This window comes from Moschus berezovskii, chromosome 17 (assembly GCF_049115385.1).
Source record: "Moschus berezovskii isolate FMDL1 chromosome 17, NW_MosBer_1.0, whole genome shotgun sequence".
NCBI lineage: Eukaryota > Metazoa > Chordata > Mammalia > Artiodactyla > Moschidae > Moschus > Moschus berezovskii.
Genome location: NC_142476.1, coordinates 1,269,454 through 1,291,513, shown reverse-complemented (window position 1 = coordinate 1,291,513; position 22,060 = coordinate 1,269,454). Strand labels below are relative to the sequence as shown.

Sequence of the window (22,060 nt, the reverse complement as noted above, 5' to 3'; positions counted from 1 at the left end):
AGAATTCGAGGTGCTGAAGAATGTCTCATCCTCTCCTACCCTCTCCCCATGTCCATAAGTGTCTTCTCCACGTCTGTTTCTCCATTGTTGCCCTATAAACAGATTCTTCAGTAGTGCTTTTCTAGATTCCATATATATGCATTCGAATAGAATATTTATCTTTGTCTTTCTTACTCACTTCACTCTGTGTGATAGCTTCTAGGTTCATCCACCTCATCAGAACTGACTCAGATGCCTTCCTTTTGATGGCTGAGTCATATTCCATTGTGCATATGTACCACAATTTCTTTATCCATTCATCTGTCAATGGACAACTAGGTTGCTGCAGTGAACAATGGGATACATGGGTCTCTCTCAACTTTGGTTTCCTCAGGGTATATGCCTAGGAGTGGGATTGCTGGGTCATATGGCGGTTTTATTCCTAATTTTTTAAGGAATCTCCATACCGTCTTCCATAGTGGCTGTATCAATTTACATTCCCATCAACAGTGCAAGAGTCTTCCCTTTCCTCCACACACTCTCGGCATTTATTGTTTGTAGATGTTTTTGATGATGGCCGTTCTGGCCGCTGTGAGGTGATATCTCATTGTAATTTTGATTTGCATTTCTCTAATAATGAGCAGTGTTGAGCATCTTTTCATGTGTTTGTTATCCATCTGTATGTCTTCTTTGGAGAAATGTCTGTTTAGGTCTTTTTCCCACGTTTTGGTTGGGTTGTTTGTTTTTCTGGCATTGAGTTGTAGGAGCTGCTTGTATATTTTGGAAATTAATTCTTTGTCAGTTATTTCATTTGCTATTATTTCCTCCCATTCTGAGGTCTGTCTTTTCACCTTGCTTATCGTTTCCTTTGCTGTGCAAAAGATTTCAGGTTTAATCAGTTCCCACTTGTTCACTTTTGTTTTTATTTCCATTACTCTAGGAGGTGGGTCATAGAGTATCTTGCTTTGATTTACGTCATTGAGTGTTCTGCCTATGTTTTCTTCTAAGAGTTTTATAGTTTCTGATCTTACATTTAGGTCTTTAATCCATTTTGAGTTTATCTTTTTGTAGGTGTTAGAAGTGTTCTAATTTCATTATTTTACATGTAGCTGTCCAGTTTTCCCAGCCCCGTTTATTGAAGAGCCCGTCTTTGCCCCATCGTAAATTCTTGCCTCCTTTGTCAAAAATAAGGTACCCATAGGTGCATGGGTTTATTTTGGGCTTTCTCTCTTGTTCCATCAGTCTATATTTCTATTTTTGTGCCAGTACCATACTATCTTGATGACTGTAGCTTTGTAGTATAATCTGAAGTCAGGAAGGTTGATTCCTCCAACTCCATTCTTTGTCAGGACTGCTTTGGCTGTTTGGGATCTTTTGTGTTTCCATATGAATTGTGCAATTTTTTGTGCTAGTTCTGTGAAAAATGCCATTGGTAATTTGATAGGGATCGCGTTGAGTCTGTAGATTGTGTTTGGTAGTATAGTCATTTTCACAGTATTGACTCTTCCTACCCAGAAACATGGAATATCTCTCCATCTGTTTGTGTCATCTTTGATTTCTTTCACCAGTGTCTTATATTTTTCTGTGTACAGTTCTTTTGTCTGCTTAGGTAAGTTTATTCCTAGATATTTAATTGTTTTTGTTGCGGTGGTGAATGGGATTGATTCCTTAGTTTCTCTTTCTGATTTTTCATTGTTAGTATATAGAAATGCAAGTGATTTCTGTGTATTGATTTTGTGTCCTGCAACTTTGCTAAATTCACTGATTAGCTCTAGTCATTTTCTGATACTGTCTTTAGGGTTTTCTATGTACAGTGTCATGTCATCTGTAAACAGTGAGAGCTGTACTTCTTCTTTTCTGATCTGAATTCCTTTTATTTCTTTTTCTTCTCTGATTGCTGTAGCTAGGACTTCCAGAACTATTTTGAATAATAGTGGTGAAAGTGGACACCCTTATGTTGTCCCTGATCTTAGGGGGAATGCTTTCAGTTTTTCACCATTGAGAATAATGTTTGCTGTAGACTTATCATATATGCCCTTTACTAGGTTGAGGAAAGTTCCTTCTGTGCCCATTTTTTGAAGTTTTAATCATAAATGGGTGCTAAATTTTGTCAAAGGCTTTTTCTGCATCCATTGGATTTCATAGTGCCAGTAAAATCGACAGCTCCAACAGAGGGGGGGGCGGGGAAGGAGAAAAAGAAGAAAAAAGCCAAAAGAATCTACAGAACAAGTCAAAAAATAAGAATAATAAATGTTTTTCTTGAGTCTTTGCTGTCAGCGTCCTTTCCCTCGCTGGGAGTCACAGTCCACTTTACCTCCCTAGGATGCCCTCCAGCACTGTGCTGATCTCTGGACCTGCTGTGGGGGCAGCTTAGATTCTAATCTGGTCCAACTCCTGTGTGTTCTTGCCTCCAGTGTCCAAACCTATCAGAACTAGTGAGTTTTCTTTTGTGGGAGTTCTCAATGACCTTTTATATATTCCATAGACACAGAGTCTGCCTAATTGATCGTGTGGATTTAATCTGCAGCTTGTACAGCTGGTGGGAAGGTTTTAGGTCTTCTTCCTTAGCCACACTGCCCCTGGGTTCCAGTTGTGGTTTTATTTCCACCTATACATGTGGTCCTCCACTGGGGTTTGCTCGTGCGGCTGCCCTGGAGGACTTGGGTTTGCCCCTGTGAAGGCCAGGTGTGGAGGTGGTTCCGCCGCTTGGGTTGCAGGGGTTCTGGCAGCACCAGGTACTCAGGGGAGTTGGCGACGAGGGCAGCAGGACATACAGTGCTCTAGAAGGGTATGGCAACCAGTATTGGCCAATACGCTCCAGTATTCTTGTCTGGAGAACGCCCCTCCTCCCTGACAGAGATGCCTGGCAGGTCACAGTTTACAGGACAGCAAAGAGTTGGACAGGACTGAAGCGACCCTGTGGGCGTAGACGCAAGATAGCGGACAGCTGCCTGTGGCAGCTCTGCCCCAGTGAGAGTTGAGCTTGAAGGTGGTGCAGCTGCTTGGGTTGCAGGGACCCTGGCAGTGCCTAGTGTGCAAGGATACGGACTGCCTCCGCTGCCAGAGTTACATCCCTATCAGAGCCTCTTGTAGCCGGCGATCGAAAGGCCTCTTTGGCCATTCTACCTGTAGCTCCACCTGCTCGAACACTTAGAGGGCTACCTTGCCTGGGGTCCTTCTCTGTTGTTCGGTGTGTCAGGCACATAGAGGGGCCCCCCTGGCTAGAATCCTAGTCTGTAGGTTGGCGCCTCTGGCACTTAACGTGGCACCCTGGGTGGGGTCCTACTCTGTAGTTCAGTGTGTCAGGTGTTTGATGGGCCAGCCTCTCTATTGTCCAGCTGCCGATGCTGGCGTGTGGGGAGAGAGAGGCTATGGTGATGGCTCCATCCCCTACCCGTGACTCCACTTGAATGGATTCCACTTGATCAGGAGAGAAGCCAAAGACTCTGCCTACCTGATTCAGAGCCAAAGTCTCGGAAACAATAATTGGACTTAGGCCACCACAATAACGATATATATATCCTTGGTGTTTTTCTTCTTCTGTGAGGCTTTTTTCCCACTTTAGCGTGAATAATTTTTTCTATTTAATTAAAAAGAATTTAAGCCCCAGCGTCTTTGGTAGATGATGGATCTAAATTGGGAAAATATTTTCCATATTGTGTTGAAATAAAGTCACGTTGCAAAATTCTGTTGATTGACATTAGAGTGTTGTTAGTGGAGACTGGTTGTTGAAAAGATAGGAAAAGTAGGCTCTTCACAGCGAGGCAGGCAGTTGTAGAAAAAGGACGATGACCAAGATATAGGGATAGTGGTGGAGGCGGATTGTCTGCCTTTTCTGCTGGGGATTCTCCATCAGTTCCCAGTAAAGAGACCGAAGAAATACAGCAGATGAGGCTTTTCCACTGTTAAGGTGGTATTTTAAAATTTAACTTTATTTTATATTGGAGTAATGTTGATTTATGATACTGTGCTAGTTTCAGGTGTACCGCAAGGCGATTCAGTTATGCATGAACAGATATCCATTCTTCTTCTATTCTTTCCCCATATAGGTTATTACAGAATATTGAGTACAGTTGTTGATTCTCTGTTTTATATACAGTAATGTGTATCTGTTAATCCCAAACCCAATTTATCCCTCCTTTCCACTTTTCCCCTTTTGTAACTGTAAGTTTATTTTCAAAGTCTATGAGTCTCTTTCTGTTTAGCTTGAGTTGCTTTCTCACTGTATCGTTATCATGGCAGGTACTGACTTGTCTTCCCTGGGGATTTGGCTTTAACCAGAACTGTGTAATACACAATGTCCCACGTTACAACCTTCTGACCTACAATTCTCCTCTTTACTGTCTTGCTCAGTTGAAGGTTTTGGTTGTTGCTGTTATTACTGATTTTGTTTTTAGCACTCCTTTAATATAAGCATTTGTGATATATGGACAGTATTTCTAATTTATGAAAGGTAATACAATGCAGTTAAAAAGTACTGAAGGAGTCATCGGATGCGGTTTCTCCCCCAAGTTCCCTTTTTCTCCTCTCCTCTTTTTCTGGGTAAACGTATTCAGTCCCATACTTCGGATTATATAGGTCAACTTTTCTTCTGAACTGCGACGTGTATCTGTTTATATGACATCTCCAATTCAACGTGTCTGAAATACAATTCTTAATTTTTCTTCTTAAACCCTGTCCCTGTTCCTGCATTCCATCCCCAATTATTTCCATTCAGTAAATGGTATTGTCATCTGTGAGTAGTTGTTCATTTGCTAAGTCGTGTCTGACTCTTTGCAACCCCGTGGACTGCAGCCCACCAGGCTCCCCGTCTCATCGAGTTTGCTCACCTTCATATGCATGAAGTCAGTGATGCTGTCTAACGGTCTCATCCTCTGCTACCTGCTTCTCCTTTTCTCTTCAGTCTTTGTCAGCATCAGGGTCTTTGCCAGTGAGTCGGTTCTTCACATCAAGTGTCCAAAGTATTGGAGCTTCAGCATCAGTCCTTCCATTGAATACTCAGGGTTGATTTCCCTTAGGATTGACTGGTTTGATGTCCTTGAAGTCAAGGGGACTCTCAAGAAGCTTCTTCAACACCACAGTGAACTAAAGCATCAGTTCTTTGGCACTCAAACTTCTATATGGTCCAACTCTAACAGCTGTACATGAGTACTGGAAAGATCATATCTTTGACTGTATGGACCAGTCCAGCTATAATCATGCGCCGGTTAGAGATAAAGTGTAATAAGGGAATTTTTAAACAGAGTCAGCCTAAAAGACAAAATAAGCTAATTTGTAGAATAGAAATGCAAAATGATGACTGGACATAAAAGCGTGGGCTACTAGAATCCAGGTCTGAAGTGGCTGGGGTGGCTAGGCATTCAGTTTCTATGGGTATACAGAAGTAAAAGTGTTACATGGGAGTCAGAGAGTCCTCTGACTAGGCTTATCAGTTAAAAGTAGGAGTCAGAAATGGAACTCTCCTGCTCCTAGAAGAAAGTTTACATGAAAGGTGGAACCAGCTCTTTTCTGAAACTGCATTTAGCATAAAAACACTTAAAATATTTATCTAGAGATGGGAGAGGGCCAAACTTGAATGACTCAGTAGCTGAGTCTATGGTAGCTGATAATGCCTGGAGTGTGCAGTCATCAGTATTAGACCTGGTTTTTAACTAGGGCCCCATAAAGTAAAGTGAAGTCGCTCAGTCATGTCTGACTCTGCGACCCCATGGACTGTAGCCCACCAGACTCCTCCGTCCATGGGATTTTCCCAGCAGGAGTACTGGAGTGGATTGCCATTTCCTTCTCCAGAGGATCTTCCCAACCCAGGGATCAAACCTGGGTCGACCGCCTGAGCCCCCAGGGAAGTCCAGGGCCCCATGGGTACTGGTAAAGACAAAAATGAATGAAACATGGTGGATAAATAGAGGGAGTGAGTAAACAGAAATTCCAAAGCACAATTAAAGAAAAAAAGCTAAACCTAAAAAGTCATTCAATAAAATCAAATCAGGAGATGGATTCACTCCCAAATGTAATGAAAGTAGTAAATAGAAATTAATAATTTTCTAAAGACTTATTTTAAAACTATGTATGTTTAGGATTCTTCAATAGATAAATAATAAAAAGCACTTTAAAAGAATAAGAACTTATGATAAATTAGCAGAAATGAAATAAGAATAGACAAACATAAAAGTCAATTTGCCTAGAAATGTAGTTATAGGAATTAGGTCAATAGATGGAATGAATTCTAAAGTAGACATGATTAAAGAGAGAACTAGTAAAGTGGAAAATTGTTCTAACTCTAGATCACCCAGAATGCATAATAAAGACATAAAATACTCAAAATTACCTAATTATGCCATTAAGAGATATTAAAAATAGGTTGAGAAGCTTCAGTATACATCGAATGGGAGTTCTAGAACAAGGGGCTGTAAGAATGACTAAGAAATGATAACTAAAGAACTACATCCTGAATTTATCAGAACTGAAAACTTGAAACCTCACATTAAAAGTACGCTCTGCATACTAAGCAGGACAAGTAAAAACCAATCACAATGAGAAACATTCTTTGCAAGTATAAGGATAGAGCAACTAGAAGGCTAGAGACATTTAAAAGTTACCAGAGAGAAGAAATCTCCAAAAGATTATCAACTGTGCAGGCTTCTCCACAGCAACAATTGCGGCTAGAAGATAATGAACTAATATCTTTAAAATGCTGAGTGATGATAACTTTATCCATCTAAAGCACCACTGAAGATTGAGGACAAGAGAAAGACATTTTGGGTCAAGGATAAAATAATTTATCTTCAGCATACCCTATCTATAAGAATTTCTAAAAAGCATCCTTTAGTAGAAAGAAAAGAGAACCCCAAGATAGGATGAGGGTGTACTTTTTGGCAAAGCCACTAAACAATGATAATAACAAAACCAATTATTTTTGTAAAGGTTATTCTGATTCTCTGGAAAATAATAACAAGGAGTATTAGGTAGCTCAAGTGTGCTAGGAGCATAGTCTTGTTCAAGAAGATGGAAGTGCTGAATACTTTCAACTATAACTTTTTCTCATAAAGCCAAGTATAAGTACATATTGTAAATGTATGTATGTATTTAATGAGCACCTGCTATGTCCCAGACACTGATCTAGGCTCTGGGAATAAGACCACTAGGGGAAAAAGCTCCTCGTTGAGTTTATACTTTAGTAGGAGGAAACTATATATTGTTTAAAAACAGTAGTATAGCACAGACAGGCTTGAAAGAAATACATTGGTAAATAGGAAAAGATACGCTTGACAAATGTGATGGTCTGATGAGGAAACACACTGGTGTGGCAACAGTGACGTGAGATAGAATACTGTTGACAGTGAGCACTGAAGTGCATTGGGCAGCTGGAGCATTGATATAACACCTAACACAGCCTTAAAAGTGAAAAGTGACAGGATCAGAAGGAAAACGGAGGAGCCCACAGATTAGCATATCTCTATTAAAACAGATAGGTAGGGACTTACCTGGTGGTCCAGTGGTTAGGAATTGCTTCGCAGTGCAGGGGACATGGGTTTGATCCTTGGTCAGGGAAATAAGATCCCACGTGCTGCAGGGCAACCAAGCCCACACACCGCAGCTAAGACTCGATGGAGCCAAAGAAATACATATCCTTAAAAACAAAAATGAATAGGTAAACAGAAAATTAGTCAAGAAAGCACATATACCTTGTTTTGTTGCACTTCCCTTTATTGTGCTTTGCAGACACTTCACTTCAGTCACTTCAGTCGCTCAGTCATGTCCAGTTCTCTCTGACCCCATGGACTACAGCCCGCCAGGCCTCCCTGTCCGTCACCAATTCCCAGAGTTTACTTCAACTCATGTCCATTGAGTTAGTGATGCCGTCCAACCATCTTATCCTCTGTCGTCCCCTTCTCCTCCCACCTTCAATATTTCCCAGCATAAGGGTCTTTTCCGATGAGTCAGTTCTTTGCATCAGGAAGCCAGAATATCAGAGTTTCAGCTTCAGCATCAGTCCTTCCAAAGAATATTCAGGACTGATTTCCTTTAGGGTGGATCGGTTGGATCTCCTTGCTGTCTAAGGGACTCTCAAGGGTCTTCTCCAACACCACAGTTCAAAAGCATCAGTTCTTCAACGTTTAGCTATCTTTATCGTCCAGCTCTCACATCCATGCATGACTACTGGAAAAACCATAGGACTAGATGGACTTTTGTTTACAAAGTAATGTCTCTGCTTTTTAATATGCTGTCTAGATTGGTCATAATTTTTCTTCCACAGAGTAAGTGTTTTTAATTTCATGGCTGCAGTCACCATCCGCAGTAATTTTGGAGCCCCCCAAAAATAAAGTGTGTCACTGTTTTCCCATCTATTTGCAATGAAGTGGTAGGACCAGATACCGTGATCTTAATTTTCTGCATGTTGAGGGTTTGTTTTTTTTCTTGTTTATTTTTTAAAAATTTATTTATTTTAATTGGAGGCTATTCCTTTACATTATTATATTGGTTTTTCCATACATTGACATGAATCTACCTCTGGTGTACACGTGTTTCCCATCTTGAACCCCCCCCCCCCACCTCCCTCCCCGTCCCATCCCTCTGGTTTATCCCAGTACACCAGACCCGAGCATCCTGTGTCATGCATCGAACTTGGACTGGCGATAACCCTGTATACGAGACAGTAAAAGAGACACAGATGTATAGAACAGTCTTTTGGACTCTGTGGGAGAGGGTGATGGTGGGATGATTTGGGAGAATGGCATTGAAACATGTATATTATCATATGTGAAACGAATCGCCAGTCCATGTTCGATGCATGTTGAGTTTTGAGCACACTTTTTCATTCTCCTCTTTCACTTTCATCAAGAGGCTCTTTAGTTCTTTGCTTTCTGCCATAAAGTTGGTGTCATCTACATATCTGAGGTTATTGATATTTCTCCCGGAAATCTTGATTCCGGCTTGTGCTTCCTCCAGCCCAGCATTTCTCATGATGTCCACTGGATAGTAGTTAAATAAGCAGGGTGACAATATACATCCTTGACGTACTCCTTTTCCTACTTGGACCCAGTCTGTTGTTCCATGTCCAGTTCTAACTGTTGCTTCTTGACCTGCATACAGATTTCTCAAGAGGCAGGTCAGGTGATCTGGTATTCCCATCTCTTTAAGAATTTTCCAGTTTATTATGATCCACACTAAGGCTTTGGCATAGTCAATAAAGCATGAATAGATGTTTTTCTGGAACTCTCTTGCTTTTCCGATGATCCAGCGGTTGTTGGCAATTTGATCTTTGGTTCCTCTGCCTTTTCTAAAACCCGCTTGAACGTCTGGAAGTTTACGATTCACGTATTGCTGAAGCCTGGCTTGGAGAATTTTGAGCATGACTTTACTAGCGTGTGAGATGAGTGCAATTATGGGGTAGTTTGAGCATTTTTTGGCATTACCTTTCTTTGTGATTGGAATGAAAACTGACCTTTTCCAGTCCTATGGCCACTTCTTGAGTTTTCCAAATTTGCTGACATACTGAGTGCAGCATTTTCACAGCATCATCTTTTAGGATTTGAAATAGCTCAACTTGAATTCCATCACCTCCACTAGCTTTGTTCGTAGTGATGCTTCCCAAGGCCCACTTGACTTTACATTCAATGATGTCTGGCTCTAGGTTGGTGATCACACCTTCGTGAATATCTTGGTCATGAAGATCTTTTTTGGATAGTTTTTCTGTGTATTCTTGCCACCTCTTAATATCTTCTGCTTCTGTTAGGTCCATACTATTTCTCTTCTTTATTGAGCCCATCTTTGCATGAAATGTTCCCTTATTATCTCTAATTTTCTTGAAGAGATCTTTTGTCTTTTCTATTCTGTTGTTTTCCTCTATTTCTTTGCACTGATCACTGAGGAAGGTTTTCTTATCTCTCCTTGCTATTCTTTGGAACTCTGCATTCAAATGAGTGTATCTTTCCTTTTCTTCACAGCTATTTGCAAGACCTCCTCAGACAACCATTTTGCTTTTTTGCATTTCTTTTTCTTGGGAATGATCTCGATTCGTGTCTCCTGTATAGTGTCACGAACATCCATTGATAGGTCATCAGGCACTCTGTCTATCAGATCTAATCCCTTGAATCTATTTCTCACTTCCACTGTATAATCGTTATGGATTTGATTTAGGTCATACCTGAATGGTCTAGTGGTTTTCCGTACTTTCTTCAATTTAAGTCTGAATTTGACAATAAGGAGTGCATGGTCTGAGTCACAGTCAGCTTCCAGTCTTGTTTTTGCTGACTCTATAGAGCTTCTCCATCTTTGCCTGCAAAGAACATAATCAATCTGATTTCAGTATTGTACATCTGGTGATGTTCATGCGTAGAGTCTTCTGTTGTGTCATTGGACGAGGGTGTTTGCTATGACCATTGCATTCTCTTGCAAAACTCTATTAGCCTTTGCTCTGCTTCATTCTGTACTCCAAGGCCAAATTTTCCTGTTACTCCAGGTGTTTCTTGACTTCCTACTTTTGCATTCCAGTCCCTTATAATAAAAAGGACATCATTTTGGGGTGTGAGTTCTAGAAGGTCTTGTAGATCTTATGAGAACCATTCAACTTCAGCTTCTTCAGCATTACTGGTCAAAGCATAGTCTTGGATTACTGTGATATTGAATGGTTTGCCTTGGAAATGAATAGATCATTCCATTGTTTTTCAGATTGCATCCTGGTACAGCATTTCAGACTCTTGCTTTGCAGACACCACAGTTTTTACAAATGGAAGGTTCGTGGCAACCCTGTGTTGAGCAAATCTGTTGGTGCCTTTTTTCCCAAAAGCATTTGCTCACTGCATATCCCTGTGTCACATTTCGGTAACACTTGCATAACAGGCATATCTCTGAGATATTGCAGGTTTGGTTCCAGACTACTTCAATACAGCAAATATCACAATAAAGCAAGTCATGCAAGTTTTGGGGGTGGATTTATATATAAAAGGCTCTCCATGGGCCTCCCTATTCACTTAGTCACAATGATGCTGAAATCAGGTCAACTAATCTTACAATGGCCGCTAAGGGTTCAAGTGAAAGGAGTTGCATACCTCTCACTTTAAATCAAAAGCTAGACATGATTAAGGTTAGTGAGAAAGTTATGTTGAACGTTGAAACAGGCCAAAAGTTAGGCCTTTTGAGCCCAGCAGCCAAGTTGTGAATCCAAAGGGAAGGTTTTTAAAGAAAATCGAAAATGATAACTCTAGTGAATTCATGAATGATAAGAAAACAAAACAGCCTTATTGCTGATACAGAGAAAGTTTTGGGATCTGCATAGATCAGCCAGCCATGGCATTCCCTTAAACCCAAGCCTAATCTAAGACAAGGCCCTAACTCTAATTCTGTGATGGTTGAGAGGAATGAGACAGCTTCAGAAGAAAGGTTTGAAGCTAGCAGGGGTCAATTTCGTGAAGACTAAGGAAGGATATCATCTCTGTAGCATCAGAGTTCACGGCAGAGCAGCAAGTGCTGATGTAGAAGCTGCAGCAAGTTATCCAGAAGATCTAGCTAAGATCATTCATGAAGGTGGCTGTTCTAAACAACAGATTTTCAGTGTAGACAGAACAGTCTTCTATTGGAAGAAGATGTCACCAGGACTTTCATAGCTAGAGAGGAGAGGTCAGTGCCTGGCTTGAGAGCTTCACAAGGCAGGATGACTCTCTTGTTAGGGGCTAATGCAGCTGGTCTGGTGGCTCAGTGGTAAAGAATCTACCTGTCAATGCAGGAGATGTGGGTTTGATCCCTGAGTCGGGGAAAATCCCCTGGAGCAGGAAATGGCAACCCACTCCAGTATTCTTGCCTGGGAAATTCCATGGACAGACGAGCCTAGTGGGCTACAGTCCATGGGGTTTCAAAAAGAGTAGGGTATGACATGGCAACTGAACAGTAACAAAATGCTCATTTGCCGTTCTGAATTATGCTAAATCTTTTCTTCCTGTACTCTGTAAATGGAACAACAAAGCATGGGTGACAGCACATCTGTTTACAACACGGTTTACTAAATATTTGAAGCCCACTGTGGAGATCTGCTGCTCAGAAAAAAGAGATTCCTTTGGAAATATTACTGCTTATTGACAATGCGTCTGGTCACCCAAGCACTCTGATGGAGATGTACAAGATTAATGTTGTTTAATGCCTACCTTCTCAACATCCATTCGGCAGCCCACAGATCAAGGAGTAATTGGAACTTTTAAGGCTTTATTATTTAAGAAACATATTTTGGGAGTGGCACACCTCACAGCTTGCATGATCTTCGTTTCCTGACCAGGGATTGAACCACAGTGAAAAACCACAGTGCCAAATTCTAACCACTGGACTGCCAGAGAAGTCCCATAAGAAATACATTTTTAGGCTGTAACTACCGTAGTGACTCCTCTGATGGATTTGGGTGGTTAAATGAAAACATGGAAAGGATTCACCACTCTAGATGCCATTGAGAACATTCGTGATTCAAGGGAAGAGGTCAAAATATGAATATTAGCAGAGTTTGAAAGAAGTTGATTCCAACCCTCATGGTGCCTTGTGGGGCTGTAAGACTTTGGTGGAGGAAATAATACCTAGTGTGGTAGAAAAATCGCAAGAGAACTAGAATTAGAAGGGGAACCTGAAGATGTGACTAAGTTGCTTCAATCCCATGATAGGACTTTAATGGATGAGGAGTTGTTTCTCATGGGTGAGCATTAAGAAAATGATTTCTAGACATGGAATCTACTCCTGGTGAAGATGCTGTGAGGACTGATGAAATGACAACAGAGGACTTAGAATATTACGTAAACTTAGTTGATAAACAAAAGCAGGGTTTGAGAATATTGACTTCAGTTTTGAAAGACATTCTACTTTGGGTAAAATGTTGCCGCTGCTGCTGCTAAGTCGCTTCAGTCGTGACCGACTCTGTGCGACCCCATAGACGGCAGCCCACCAGGCTCCGCCGTCCCTGGGATTCTCCAGGCACGAACACTGGAGTGGGTTGCCATTGGGTAAAGTGTTACCAAACAGTCATTCATGCTACAGAGAAATTTTTCATGAAAGGAAGAGTCAATGGATGTGGCAAACTTCAATATTATCTTATTTTAAGAAATTACCATAGTTATCTCTCCTACAGAAACCACCGCGATCAGTCAGCAGCCTTCAACATCGAGGCAAGACCCTCCACAACAAAAAGAGTATGACTCACTTGAAGGCTCAGGTGATGGTTAGCATTTTTTAGCAATAAAATATTTTTTAATTTAGACATGAACATTGTTATTTAGACTCTTATGAGTTGATACTACATTCTACATTATAATATAAATATGGGTTTTATATGTACTGGGAAACAAAATAATCCCCATGCCTCACATTATTGTGGTATTTGTTTATTGTGGTGGTATGGAACCAGACTACAATATCTTTGAGAATGCCTATATAGAAGATTTGAACAACACAACTAATAAAGTTGGTCTAATACATATAGAAAATTTTGTACCTAACAAATAGAGAATAAGCGTTCTTTTTTTTTTTTTGATTATTTATTTATTTGCATTACAATAGTTTAATATGAACAATCAGAGCTAATGAACAGTATAACAATATTTTACAACTGAAATAATTAAAATAAACTATAAAATTACTACATAAAACAGGTCTGATCTAGCTAATTTACTTTCTATAATCTCTTCAGTGCTGCAAAACCATTTCTTTCTTTTTTTTTTTTTCTCATGTTTTAATAAACACTTCGTCTTTTTGTATTGCTTTCTTTTTCATCACAATAATAGAAATATAACACCATATATCACTGTAAAACACATTTCCACATAAATGCTGATAAGCACAAAATATTTTTCATCATTTACATTTTACCTGTAATAATATATGGCAGGATTAAAGCTGCATCCATCATGTGTCTAACTAACCTTGCTGTAATGAATTTTTAAATGTAATGGTTTCTGTCGCAAAGTAAAATCGTACATAATGTCTAGTGACACAGTACGATGGTGGATGGGTGGTTTTGGAAAATGGAAATGCAACTTCATTTTTAATTAGATTAATAAACTTCACCACCTCCACCTCCAGCCAGCTTCCCAACCCTCCCTCCCACCACCATTATTTATTTATTTATTTATTTTAAATGAGGCTTTTAATTAATGTTTGACAGAACTGATTCAGGTTGAATAGACTAAATTTCTTTAAACAAACTTACTTATACTCCAGAGTCCTTTAAAAACTTAATAGCATTTATACATTGAAGGTATTTGATTTTCTTGTAACTAGCACTTCAAATGCAACAAGCATTTGAAGCAACAAGCATTTGACCCAACAAGTAAAACTTTCTACAGTTCATAACTTTTATAAATAAAATAAATTAAATGTACAGTGAATAAGTTCTCTGAAATATTTCAATATTCCTGCAGGTTCAGTAACATTATAAAATACATATCAACTAAAATTCACAAATCTAAAAACCTGTTAGGCATTTTTAGGCGTTTTAAGTTGGAAATGAAGACCAATGTTACATCGTAATATGCCAATTACAAATAGTACTTCAAATAGCAAATACTACAGTTTGTCCCAAACTTTAAAAACTATTCATGAACTCAACACTGAACTATTGATGGCTATGAGAATTGTTTCCTAGCCTTTTTGAAAATTTCAACCCATTTACGTTTAAGGTAATTATTGATAAGTACGATCCCGTAGCCATTTTCTTTATTGCTTTGGGTTCAAGTTTATACACTCTTTCTGTGTTTCCTGTCTAGAGAAGATCCTTTAGCATTTGTTGGAGAGCTGGTTTGGTGATGCTGAATTCCCTCAGCTTTTGCTTGTCTGTAAAGCTTTTGATTTCTCCTTCATATTTGAATGAGATCCTTGCTGGGTATAGTAATCTGGGCTGTAGGGTATTTTCTTTCATCACTTTAAGTATGTCTTGCCACTCCCTTCTGGCCTGAAGAGTTTCTGTTGAAAGATCAGCTGTTATCCTTATGGGAATCCCCTTATGTGTTATTTGCTGCTTTTTCCTTGCTGCTTTTAATATTTGTTCTTTGTGTTTGATCTTTGTTAATTTGATTAATATGTGTCTTGGAGTATTTCGCCTTGGGTTTATCCTGTTGGGGACTCTCTGGGTTTCTTGGACTTGGGTGATTATTTCTTTCCCTATTTTAGGGAAGTTTTCAACTATTATCTCTTCAAGTATTCTCTCATGGTCTTTCTTTTTGTCTTCTTCTTCTGGGACTCCTATGATTCGAATGTTGGAGCGTTTAACATTGTCCCAGAGGTCTCTAATATTGTCCTCATTTCTTTTAATTCGTTTTTCTTTTTTCCTCTCTGTTTCATTTATTTCTACAATTCTATCTTCTAGTTCGCTAATCCTGTCTTCTGCCTCTGTTATTCTATTGTTTGTTCCCTCCAGAGTGTTTCTGATCTCATCTATTGCATTATTCATTGTATATTGACTCTTTTTTATTTATTCTAAGTCCTTATTAAATCTTTCTTCCATCTTCTCAATCCTTTTCTCCAGGTTATTTATCTGTAACTCCATTTTGCTTTCAAGATTTTGAATCATTTTCACCATCAAAATTTGAAACTCTTTATCAGGTAAATTCCCTATCTCTTCCTCTTTTGTTTGTGTTGGTGGGCAATTATCTTGTTCCTTTACTTGCTGGGTATTTCTCTGCCTCTTCATCTTGCTTATATTGCTTTGCTTGGGGTGGCCTTTCCCTCTTCTTGCAGTTTGTGGAGTTCTCTTTATTATGTAGTTTCTTCGCTGTGTGTGGGGTTGGACGGGTGACTTGTCTGGGTTCCCTGGTTAGGGAAGCATGTGTCGGTGTTCTGCTGGGTGGAGCTGGATTTCTTCTCTCTCCTTTAGAAGACAATGGGCTGCTTTTCTGGGAGCCTGATGACCTCTGCCAGTATTCAGAAGTTGTTTTGTGGCCTTTACTCCACGTTCAAATGTTCTTTTGATGAATTTGTGGGGGAGAAAGTGGTCTCGCCGTCTTATCCCTCCGCCATCTTGTTCCTTCCTCCCCAGAACACTGGATTCTTATATTCCACTTGGTCGTGGAGTATCTCTTCCCAGCTGCTCCAGCAAGGCGCAGCCGCTGTACCTTACCTTGGACGAGGGGTATCTCCTCAAGGCCGCCCCTCCTGCTTTGAATGTGGATCAGCTCCTCTCGGCCCTCCGGTGCCCAAGCAGCCACCGCCTCCTGGACGTGGTACAGCTCCTCTCGGCCACCGCCCTAACCCTGGGCGCGGGGTAGCTCCTCTCAGCCACGATTCTGCACGTGGTCGGTTGCGCCGGAGCCGGGCGTCTCTCGCGTCTGCGCTGCCGGAGCCGGGCGTCTCTCGCGTCTGCGCCGCCGGAGCCGGGCGTCTCTCGCGTCTGCGCTGCTGGAGCCGGGCGTCTCTCGAATAAGCGTTATTTCTGAGCACAGAAGGAGTACTTTAAAAAATGGACTATGTCAAATCATAGGCTCCAGTTTCATCCACCTCATTAGAATTGATTCAAATGTATTCCTTTTAATTGCTGAGTAGTTCTCCATTGTGTAAATGTACCACAGCTTTCTTATCCATTCGTCTGCAGCCAGTCCAAGTACAATGCATGATACAGGATGCTCGGGGTTGGTGTACTGGGATGAACCAAAGGGATGGGAGGGGAAGGGAGGTGGGAGGGGGGTCAGGATGGGGAGCATGCGTAGAAAAAAAAATGGAAACAACTGTTCTACTTCAAAAAAATAAATATATAAAATTAAACATCAAAAAGTAAAAGTTGAATTGAATCAAACGTATTTTTGTTACTAAGATTTCTATAAATCCTCTTTCTGCTATGGGTTATTATTCTTGGTTTCAAATGTTAATGGAGATGTTACTTGCATATTAAACTCTGAACTGAGGGGAAAAAAAATGGACTATGAAAAACAAAAAAAAAAGGACTATGTCCTAAATCACAAAAGAAGTTTCCAAAATATAAGGTTCAGTTCAGTTCAGTCACTCAGTCGTGTCTGACTCTTTGCCACCCCATGAATCACGGCACGCCAGGCCTCCCTGTCCATCGCCAACTCCCGGAGTTCACTCAAACTCATGTCCATCGAGTCGGTGATGCCATCCAGCCATCTCATTCTCTGTCGTCCCCTTCACCTCCTGCCCCCAATCCTTCCCAGCATCAGAGTTTTTTCCAGTGAGTCAACTCGTCGCATGAGGTGGCCAAAGTATTGGAGTTTCAGCTTTAGCATCAGTCCTTCCAATGAACACCCAGGATTGATCTCCTTTAGAATGGACTGGGTGGGTCTCCTTGCAGTCCAAGGGACTCTCAAGAGTGTTCTCCAGCACCGCAGTTCAAAAGCATCCATTCTTCAGCGATCAGCTTTCTTCACAGTCCAAGTCTCACATCCATACATGACCACTGGAAAAACTATAGCCTTGACTAGACGGACTGTGGCTGTACTAGTTTGCATTCCCACCAACAGTGTAAGAGGGTTCCCTTTTCTCCACACCCTCTCCAGCATTTATTGCTTGTAGACTTTTGGATAGCAGCCATTCTGGCTGGCGTGAAATGGCACCTCATTGTGGTTTTGATTTGCATTTCTCTGATTATGAGTGATGTTGAGCATCTTTTCATGTGTTTGTTAGCCATCTGTATGTCTTCTTTGGAGAAACGTCTGTTTATTTCTTTGGCCCATTTTTTTATTGGGTCGTTTATTTTTCTGGAATTGAGCTTCAGGAGTTGCTTGTATATTGTGGAGATTAATTCTTTGTCAGTTGCTTCATTTGCTATTATTTTGTCCCATTCTGAAGGCTGTCTTTTCACCTTGCTTATAGTTTCCTTTGCTGTGCAGAAGCTTTTAATTTTAATTAGGTCCCATTTGTTTATTTTTGCTTTTATTTCCAATATAAGGTGTGTCATGGAGAATCCTGCTGTGATTTATGTCGGAGAGTGTTTTGCCTATAGGAGTTTTATAGTTTCTGGTCTTACATTTAGATCTTTAATCCATTTTGAATTTATTTTTGTGTATGGTGTTAGAAAGTGTTCTAGTTTCATTCTTTTACAAGTGGCTGACCCGTTTTCCCAGCACCGCTTGTTAAAGAGACTGTCTTTTCTCCATTGAATATTCTTGCCTCCTTTGTCATAGATAAGATGTCCATAGGTGCGTGGATTTATCTCTGGTCTATCTGTTTTGTTCCATTGATCTATATTTCTGTCTTTATTGCCAGTACCATACTGTCTTGATGACTGTGGCTTTGTAGTAGAGCCTGAAGTCCAGCAGGTTGATTCCCCCCCTTCCATTCTTCTTCCTCAAGATTGCTTTGGCTATTCAAGTTTTTTTGTATTTCCATACAAATTGTGAGATTATTTGTTCTAGCTCTGTGAAAAATACCATTGGTAGCTTGATAGGGATTGCATTGAATCTATAAATTACTTTGGGTAATATATTCATTTTCACAATATTTATTCTTCCAATCTACAAACACGGTATATTTCTCCATCTATTAGTGTCCTCTCTGATTTCTTTCACTAGTGTTTTATAGTTTTCTATATATAGGTCTTTTGTTCCTTTAGGTAGATATATTCCTAAGTATGTAATTCTTTTCATTGCAATGGTGAATGGAATTGTTTCCTTAATTTCTCTTTCTATGTTCTCATTATTAGTGTATAGGAATGCAAGGGATTTCTGTGTGTTGATTTTGTATTCTGAAACTTTACTATATTCATTGATTAGCTCTAGTAATTTTCTGGTAGAGTCTTTAGGGTTTTCTGTGTAGAGGATCATGTCATTTGCAAACAGTGAGAGTTTTGCTTCTTTTCCAATTTGGATTCCTTTTATGTCTTTTTCTGCTCTGATTGCTGTGGCCAAAGCTTCCACTACTATGTTGAATAGTAGTAGTTAGAGTGGGCACCCTTGTCTTGTTCCTGACTTTAGGGGAAATGCTTTCAATTTTTCACCATTGAGGATGTTTGCTGTGGGTTTGTCATATGTAGCTTTTATTATGTTGAGGTATGTTCCTTCTATTCCCGCCTTCTGGAGCGTTTTTATCATAAATGGGTGTTGAATTTTGTCAAAGGCTTTCTCTGTATCTATTGAGATAATCATATGGTTTTTATTTTTCATTTTGTTGATGTGGCGTATTTACATTGATTGATTTGTGGATATTGAAGAATCCTTGCATTCCTGGGATAAAGCCCACTTGGTCATGATGTATGATCTTCTTAATGTGTTGTTGGATTCTGATTGCTAGAATTTTGTTAAGGATTTTTGCATCTATGTTCATCAGTGATATTGGCCTGTAGTTTTCTTTTTTTGTGGTATCTTTGTCAGGTTTAGGGATTAGGGTGATGGTAGCCTCATAGAATGAGTTAGGAAGTTTACCTTCCTCTGCAATTTTCTGGAAGAGTTTGGGTAGGGTAGATGATAGCTCTTCTCTAAATTTTTGATAGAATTCAGCTGTGAAGCCGTCTGGACCTGGGCTTTTGTTTGCTGGAAGATTTCTTATTACAGTTTCAATTTGGAAAGTTGTACTTTTCTAAGAATTTGTCCATTTCTGCCAAGTTGTCCGTTTTATTGGCATATAATTGGTGATGATCCTTTGTATTTCTGTGTTGTCTGTTGTGATCTCTCCATTCTCATTTCTAATTTTATTGATTTGGTTTTTCTCCCTTTGTTTCTTGATGAGTTTGTCAATTTTATTTACCCTCTCAAAGAACCAGCTTTTGGCTTTGTTGATTTTTGCTATGGTCTCTTTTGTTTCTTTTGCACTTATTTTTGCCCTAATTTTAAGATTTCTTTCTTTCTACTCACCCTGGGGTTCTTCATTTCTTCCTTTTCTAGTTGCTTTATGTGTAGAGTTAGATTATTTAGTTGACTTTTTTCTTGTTTCTTGAGGTGTGCCTGTATTGCTATGAACCTTCCCCTTAGCACTGCTTTTACAGTGTCCCACAGGTTTTGGGTTGTTGTGTTTTCATTTTCATTCGTTTTCTGTGCATATTTTGATTTATTTTTTGATTTCTTCTATGATTTGTTGGTTATTCAGCAGTGTGTTGTTCAGCTTCCGTATGTTGGAATTTTTAATAGTTTTTCTCCTGTAATTGAGATCTAATCTCACTGCATTGTGGTCAGAAAATATGCTTAGAATTATTTCAATTTTTTTGAATTTACCAAGGGTAGATTTATGGCCCAGGATGTGATCTGTGCTTGAGAAGGTTCCGTGTGCGCTTGAGAAAAAGGTGAAATTCATGGTTTTGGGGTGAAATGTCCTATAGATATCTATTAGGTCTAACTGGTCTATTGTACCATTTAACGTTTGTGTTTCCTTATTAATTTTCTGTTTAGTTGATCTATCCATAGGTGTGAGTGGGGTATTAATGTCTCCCACTATTATTGTGTTATTGTTCATTTCCCCTTTCACATTTGTTAACATTTGTCTTACATATTGTGGTGCTCCTATGTTGGGTGCATATATATTTATAATTGTTATATCTTCTTGGATTGATCCTTTGATCATTATGTAGTGTCCTTCTTTGTCTCTTTTCACAGACTTTGTTTTAAAGTCTATTTTATCTGATATGTGTATTGCTACTCCTGCTTTCTTTTGGTCTCTGTTTGCGTGGGATATCTTTTTCCAGCCCTTCACTTTCAGTCTGTATGTGTCCCTTGTTTCGAGGTGGGTCTCTTGTAGACAACATGTATGGGGGTCTTGTTTTTGTATCCATTCAGTCAGCCTTTGTCTTTTGGTTGGGGCATTCAACGCATTTACATTTAAGGTAATTATTGATAAGTATGATCCCATTGCCATTTACTTTATTGTTTTGGGTTCGAGTTTATACACCCGTTCTGTGTTTCCTGTCTAGAGAAGGTCCTTTAGCATTTGTTGGAGAGCTGGTTTGGTGATGCTGAATTCTCTCAGCTTTTGCTTGTCTGTAAAGCTTTTGCTTTCTCCTTCATATTTGAATGAGATCCTTGCTGGGTACAATAATCTGGGCAGTAGCTTATTTTCTTTTAGCACTTTAAGTATGCCCTGCCATTCCCTCCTGGCCTGAAGTGTTTCTATTGAAAGATCAACTTTTATCCTTATGGGAATTCCCTTGTGTGTTACTTGTTGTTTTTCCCTTGCTGCTTTTAATATTTGTTCTTTGTGTTTGATCTTTGTTAATTTGATTAATATGTGTCTTGGGGTATTTCGCCTTGGGTTTATCCTGTTGGGGACTCTCTGGGTTTCTTGGACTCGGGTGATTATTTCCTTCCCCATTTTAGGGAAACTTTCAGGTATTATCTCCTCCAGTATTTTCTCATGGTCTTTCTTTTTGTCTTCTTCTTTTGGGACTCCTATGATTCGAATGTTGGGGCGTTTAACATTGTCCCAGTGGTCTCTGAGATTGTCCTCATTTCTTTTAATTCGTTTTTCTTTTTTCCTCTCTGTTTCATTTATTTCTACCATTTTGTCTTCTAACTCGCTTATCCTATCTTCTGCCTCCGTTATTCTACTGTTGGTTTCCTGCAGAGTGTTTTTAATCTCATCTATTGCATTATTCATTGTATACTTACTCTTTTTTTTTCTTCTAGATCCTTGTTAAACCTTTCTTGCATCTTCTCAATCCTTGTCTCCAGGTTATTTATCTGTAACTCCATTTTGTTTTCAAGATTTTGGATCATTTTCACTATCATTACTTGGAATTCTTTATCAGGTAGGTTCCCTATCTCTTCCTCTTTTGTTTGGGTTGGTGGGCATTTATCCTGTTCATTTTCTTGCTGGGTATTTCTCTGCCTCTTCATCTTGCTTATATTGCTGTGTTTGGGCCTGCTGTGATTCATGGGGTCGCAGAGAGTCGGACACGACTGAGCGACTGAACTGAACTGAACTTCCGTCTTCTGGCAGTTTGTGGAGTTCTCTTTATTGTGGGGTTCCCTCGCTGTGGGTGGGGTTGGACGGGTGACTTGCAAACGTTCCCTGGTTAAGGAAGCTTGTGTTGGTGTTCTGGTGGGTGGAACTGGATTTTTTCTCTCTGGAGTGCAATGAAGTGTCCCGTAATGAGTTATGAGATATCAGTGGTTTTGGAGTGACTTTGGGTAGCCTTTATATTGAAGCTCAGGGCTATTTTCCTGTGTTGCTGGAGAAT

At 39.8% G+C, this 22,060-nt stretch overlaps 1 long non-coding RNA gene across 3 annotated transcripts in view; it reads right to left on the bottom strand.

Moving 5' to 3' along the window:
* LOC148775030 (uncharacterized) overlaps positions 1–22,060 on the bottom strand; it is a 146,911-nt gene that overhangs the window by 27,734 nt on the left and 97,117 nt on the right. For 2 of the 3 annotated variants that reach the window (XR_016039498.1, XR_016039505.1), the window contains exon 7: positions 7,464–7,609. This is a non-coding gene — a long non-coding RNA (uncharacterized LOC148775030). Of the gene's footprint in view, positions 1–3,884; positions 5,230–7,463; positions 7,610–22,060 lie in introns of those variants that run through there. The other variant, XR_016039502.1, reaches the window with a different exon arrangement.